We start from the raw sequence: 6,024 nt of genomic DNA on the forward strand, positions 1-6,024 counted from the left end.
GGTTTCACACTTTGTGGAAAGTGTGAAACTTTCAGCACAGCACAAAAGGTTCATAGCCTCACCAGCTATGCACCTAAACGCACATCACTGACTAATTGCACACACAACTATCTATCTATCTATATATCTCTCTATCTATATCTATCATGGCTTCATTATTTTTTTAACTAGTCTGCTTTTCTGCATGCCTTATTTCTGTTTTTACTATCTTTTAGCTTGTCTACTCTTCTCTATGTCTTCTACTTCTATTTTATTCTTTTTCCTATGTTGCTATGTTTCACTCTKCCAACGGTTTCAACTATTTCTCGTTTTGTACTGACTTCCGCTTCTGCTAAATTTTTCCTTTTTGATTTGTTTCACTGTTCAACTGATCCAACTATTTTCTATTTCTTCWGATATCTTCTACTTCTTAAGCTTTTCTCCATTTTTCTTGCATTTCTGCAGCAGTCATTCTGCAAATATGCATTCTCACGGCTGTTTCGCTAGGAACAGCTATTTTTCTAGTTGTTTTTGTTTTTAAGAGCTAATCAGCTCTGTGGGAAAATGCTCCACAGTAGCAGATTTGATTTGTGACCACTAGGGGGCAGAGTTGGGCCTTAGATGGGCACCCAGAAGCTTTATGCTTCTTCCACATCATTAGTGTGCAGTTTAGCTCTTTTAATTTGCACTAGAGACATTAGAGAGCAGAATAAAGCCTCTTAACATCATTTGAAAAATTGTTTTATGGGGACACTTACTGTCTCATGTTATTTTTTAGGCCACCAGACCGTAAAAAAAAAAAAAAAGACAAAATCCAAATCAGCAATCAGAATCGCTCATACTTTCACATTCATGTGTGCTACTTTCTACACTCTGTGGTTTTAAATGAATACATCTTGAGTTTTGTGTTTTCTCATATATTTCTTAAGAGCGTGAAGTCATGAGATGTTGAGTTCCTCATTTCTTAGAAACACTGGCTTTTTTTGTTTCTGATTCTCTAGAGAAAGCAGCTTCCCAGCAACAACCCTGGACTCCAAATAAGCTGCATTGTGAAACACTCATACTGACTGTTCTGCACCACTAGCTACGTCTGCTTAAATTTAGCCGTTTGCTCATAGTGTATATAAAGTGGTTTTAATTTAATCGTGTATGTTGCCTTTATTAGCGTGTAGCTGTCTTTCACTAAATGCCGTCGTTTTGTTAAAACAAATGAGTCAAAAACACAAAAACAGAGAGAAGAATTGAGGAATTGGTCGCACTGGTGTCTTCGCTCGTCAGCTTTTCTCAGAGAGAGGTGTGAAAAGTATTTGCTGACAGGAAGTGTCAGGGCTAAAAAGAAAACACATGAAGCTAATTTTTTTTAAATAAACTGCAGCGCTGATCTCGGTAAACAATCTCGAGTTTGATACTTTTTGAGCGCTGATGATTTCATCTTTCAAAGTTCGTTCTGGTTTTGACGTTTTTTGTTGTTTTTTTTAAACACATTTTGAGGTAATCATCGGCTTCTATCTTTGTTGCATGAAAGTTCCTCAAAAAAGAGGTTTTTAAAAGATATTATGTACTGCGAACATCAGCGTTTATGAATGTGTAAAGTCCATTTGCAACCATGCAAGTTGGGGAAAAAGAGAAGCAGAGAGACATTTAAAGCCCAAACAATACAACAGTAAGGTAGAAATTCACGTAAGAATAAAAAATTATAAAAAAAATAAATTATAATTACAATTTGAAAGAAAAAACACAACATCGATTAATTAAAGCTTCAAATTTCACTACGAAAAAAGGCTATGAAAATAAATGAAAAATTACCATAAATTAAATAAATAAGTTTCAATTAGCAAATAAATCATACATAAATCACTTAACTCAGTAGCAAAAGCTAATTTCTTTAATATAAATGCTGAGTTATTATTTTGGGACAGAAGTTAAGATTGTGACCCAGACTGGAGGAGAGTTTATCACCAGCGTTGCTATTCTTCACAAGATGCCATTCTGAATTTTACCACAACTTCATTCAAACTTTTCTGAATCTCTTTTACAGGGTGAAATAAAAAATGCTTATCTGATCTTGCATCATAATATTCTCTTTAATTTACACTAAATAACCAGCTTGTTCACTTAGGATAATCTTTTACTTGCTAATCAGCTAATAAGCTAATGCTAATGCTACATCCAGTCAAAATTCACTCTTTACCAAAGAACTGCTCATAAAGTCAACATGTGAGATTTGTGGTGTCACATAAAGAGTCCAAATTCAGTTCTTAGTCAGTGAAAGTCTTTATGAAGTCGACGTATTTACTGTTTCTGTTTCAAAACTATATTTAATATGGGTCCAAACTTATGTAAATTATGCCACTTTTGTGTAACATTAAATTCTGTTGGGTCTGTTGCCTTCTACGCGTCTCCTAACTTTGCACTGTGCATCTGCATTGAGATGAAAGGAGGAAAATGCAAACTGTTTGGTTGTGCAGCGTGGGTAACGTCATGGTTTTGTTGCGTCCATCTGAAAAATAATTTCACCTATCTGTGTCATTGTTTATTCTTTCTAGTCTTTTGTCACTTTAAAAATAGTTCATTTAAACCTTTTTTTAGGGTGGAAGAGATGACTGTGCTGTTCCAAATTCACAGCCAATATCTACTAGAGACCAGGATTCTAACTTTTTTTTTTTTTTTTTTTGTTCAAACATAATTCAGATTGTTTTGTTTTGCCACAGTAACTTTCACAGCATGTTCCTACAGTTGCATGATTTCCAAATGTTATTTTTTCATTTTTCATTTTCACCCCGATTTATTTATTAAATTAATTTCACTTTCTGGTAATTTTAATTTTTTTTATAATTTTACCTTTTCTCACTTTGTGAAACTGTTGTGCTAAGTCGCGACAAAAACTTCCTGCAGCCAGAAATCCGAAAAAGTGATTTAAAACTTAAAAGCTTAAATTGTAACATTACTTGGAAGGCGCAGTAAGAACTGCAGCCGTTTTCTAGAAGAAAAAAAAAAAGAAAAAAAAAGGCTAACGGGTTTGAGAAAGCAGATCTGAAAAACATCTCTTTGTCACGATGCAGTTTCTAATTTTGGCTTTGAGGAATTAATATTTCTGCAAAGATTGATTGAAGCGCTACAACAATCCAAGGAAAACGTTTGAGTTCAACTCATCTAAAATAAAAATGCTGTTGGAGCTTTTTCAGCTTAACGCACGAAACGAGTGCAAGCATTGAAATCACATTTCGCTCTCTGTGTCATTAGCTGGTGAATGTGTGAATAACGTGAGCCGGTAATGACTGTGACTGTCCGGTTATTTAAGCTCCGAGACGAGAGATAACAGAACCAAAAGTGTTAGAAGCAGAACGATCTGACTCAACATTGGCCGACTAGAAAGAGTCAMGCCAGATAAAGGGATCTGCTCCATTCTAGAGCTCATTTCCAATCGGGGAAATTAAGGCAAACCTTAAAGATTTAAGCCTCTTTGGTTCAAAATGTTAGATTTCATTTACAAAGATTTTTTAAGAGTAAATCCCCAAATTTCAACATAATGATGTTGCCTGCTTTTTCACTTCAGAAAATGTATAAAATGAAAATCTGGGTAAAATAAAGATTTGTAACACCTGAATAGATGCATGTTTTTGTATTAATAATGTTAAACATTTAATGACAACATAATTTCAGATGGACTTTGTGCATCAACAGTGTCTCATGGTTGCCATGGAGACTTGGTGACCTCTAAGAATATTTATTTATCTACTTGTTTATTCTTATTTTCCTGCTAAATAAATGTTTTAAAGTTAAAAATTGGTGGCTGTGAGATTATGCCATTACAATACAACATTAAAGAAGCTTAAATGTGGCCACAAAAATAGATTTGGTACCAATAAATTCACCTGTTTCCATCACAATCTGTCTCAATAAGCTATCGTTGTTTGAGCCAAAGTAAAATTAAAGAAAGTCCTGTTTTATTTTTCATTTTCAAGATCCCATTTTGTTTTAAAAAGAATAGTTTCACCTCTGATCTTTAGTCACTCAATTTAAACAAATCGCTCCGTTTAAGATGTAAAACCGACCTGAGAACTAGTGGGCGTGACGCACGCTCTTCGACGCTGAATGAACACACTTTGAAGACGCGTTAATTACGCCTACCTGGTCCATTTTGTCGAGCACGTAGAGTCTCGGGTTGGAAATATCTGAAGTGGCTCGTGTAAGAAAAACACCGTAAACGGAAAATAACTTTGTGTGATCACATGTCGAGTTAGTGTAGCTGCCAATATCTCCTGAGTGTAAACATATAGTGGCACATCCAGGCAGAGTTTCAGTTGCATGTGGGGTGAGCCACATGAAGGACATATGCTGCCATCTCAAAAGAAATGTGGTCGCTGGTTGGTTGTTTTCAGTCACGGTTATCTTAAAAGTCCAGCAGATTGCAATCTGCAACCTACTACAGGCTTGTGCACCGACAAATGTGTAAGCAACATCCCAGGATGCATTCCCTCAATGTGCGCCAAGGTTTTTAAGGTTTTCAGGCGTCTCCTCGACAAAACCACTGATCTGTGCCTTACAGACAAGCTGACACTGAGAGTCGGTCTGGACAGAAAGGGGAACCTGAAGCAGTTTCACAGGAAACTCCCACAGAGTTCTCGTCAGCGTTCATAAGGAGCCGTCAGACCAGAAGAAAGGAGTGACGACCGTCAGACAAAATTGGAGGAGCTCCTCACCCAGAGAAAACAAGTTGTTGGGTGAGTTTTTTTTTTATATATTACAAAATATATTCAGGTATTCATGCAGTCAGATCATAGATGATTATTATTACCGTATGTGATAAATTTAACCTTGTATTAATTAGTGAAAGTCTTAATATGTGTCTCCGTTTGGGTGGTTTAGATGATGAAAGCCCTCTAAGTTATATAGGCATAACTTTAACATTAATAAAAGCTTTCTGTGTTGTTTTTTTTTACACTTTCTTGCCTCTTTTATGCGAATCGCTGCCTCTTATCATTTATCTCTGCCTGATGGTTTTGCGTCAGAAAACACTGTAAACATCAACAGGAAGATTTTTTGTTTTTCACTTTTTCTACTGGATTCCTGATATTCTCTTTGTGGGATTTCCCCCAACCTGCTACTGTAAAACAGCAGCTGAAAGGGTAAAGGTCACGGCCGAGAGACCCTCCAAAACCCCCCGTTTACAGAGCGATATTGTGACTTCTTCTCTGCAACTATTTGATCTTTATGTGGCGTTTCCCCTTTTTCAAACTGAAAAATTTAAAGTGTTTTTTTTTTTTTTGAAACGCTTTAAAATAATTTTAAATTTTAATAATTTTTCAAAATATATTTGCAGGAATTCAAGGTGTTTGTTGGGAGTTTCTGCATCACGTTTCGCTAAATTAAAGCGAATGATATTTTTATTACTGAAGCCGCGTTAAAACATATACAGATGATTTGAAAACTGATTTAATTATTTGTTGTTTTTTATGACTGATTAAAGCTGCAGATGTATGCTGTTTACTTGTTTTAAGTTGTAAATTTTTCAGCAAATAAATTAACCGCAGTTATACTATAATCGTACAAAAATAAATATTTTAATTTTTTATACTAAAATTTTATTATTTTAAACCCTTTAAAGTAATTCTTGAAACATTTTTAAATTCTTTTTAAATTAATTATTTTTGAATTATTTACAAAAATATTTTTTTAAATACGTTTAATTCCTAAAAACACAGTAACTGAGATTATTGTTTTGTCTTGTGGCTCGAGGTTTTCTGTTCTTTCCCTTCTGGTTCATTTGATGGTTTAAACTATAAATACCAGCAAAAGTAAAAGTTTGAAATAATGTCATATATATATATATATATATGTGTGTGTGTGTGTTTCATCCCAGTGTGTGTGCTCTCTAGAGCGAATGCTTTCTTTTTTTTTTTTACTCTTTACAACATGTGAGAGAGCGAGATAAGAGGAAGGCGGATGTGTGGTGACATCCCACAAAAAGCATACACTCAGAGCGGAAGACTACTGGTGATGTGGTCGTGACTCATTTCTACATTATTTCTAGTAAATGGACTG

The 6,024-nt window shown here is 34.9% G+C and overlaps 1 protein-coding gene across 3 annotated transcripts in view; it reads left to right on the forward strand.

Annotated features, from left to right (window-relative positions):
- csf2rb (colony stimulating factor 2 receptor subunit beta) overlaps nucleotides 1-6,024 on the forward strand; it is a 60,070-nt gene that overhangs the window by 44,186 nt on the left and 9,860 nt on the right. For all 3 annotated transcript variants that reach the window (XM_008415669.2, XM_008415672.1, XM_008415670.1), the window contains exon 3: nucleotides 4,529-4,703. The gene's annotated coding sequence lies outside the window, so the exon portion shown is untranslated. The remainder of the gene's footprint in view (nucleotides 1-4,528; nucleotides 4,704-6,024) is intronic.

The sequence above is a fragment of the Poecilia reticulata genome, linkage group LG8 (assembly GCF_000633615.1).
Source record: "Poecilia reticulata strain Guanapo linkage group LG8, Guppy_female_1.0+MT, whole genome shotgun sequence".
Lineage (NCBI taxonomy): Eukaryota > Metazoa > Chordata > Actinopteri > Cyprinodontiformes > Poeciliidae > Poecilia > Poecilia reticulata.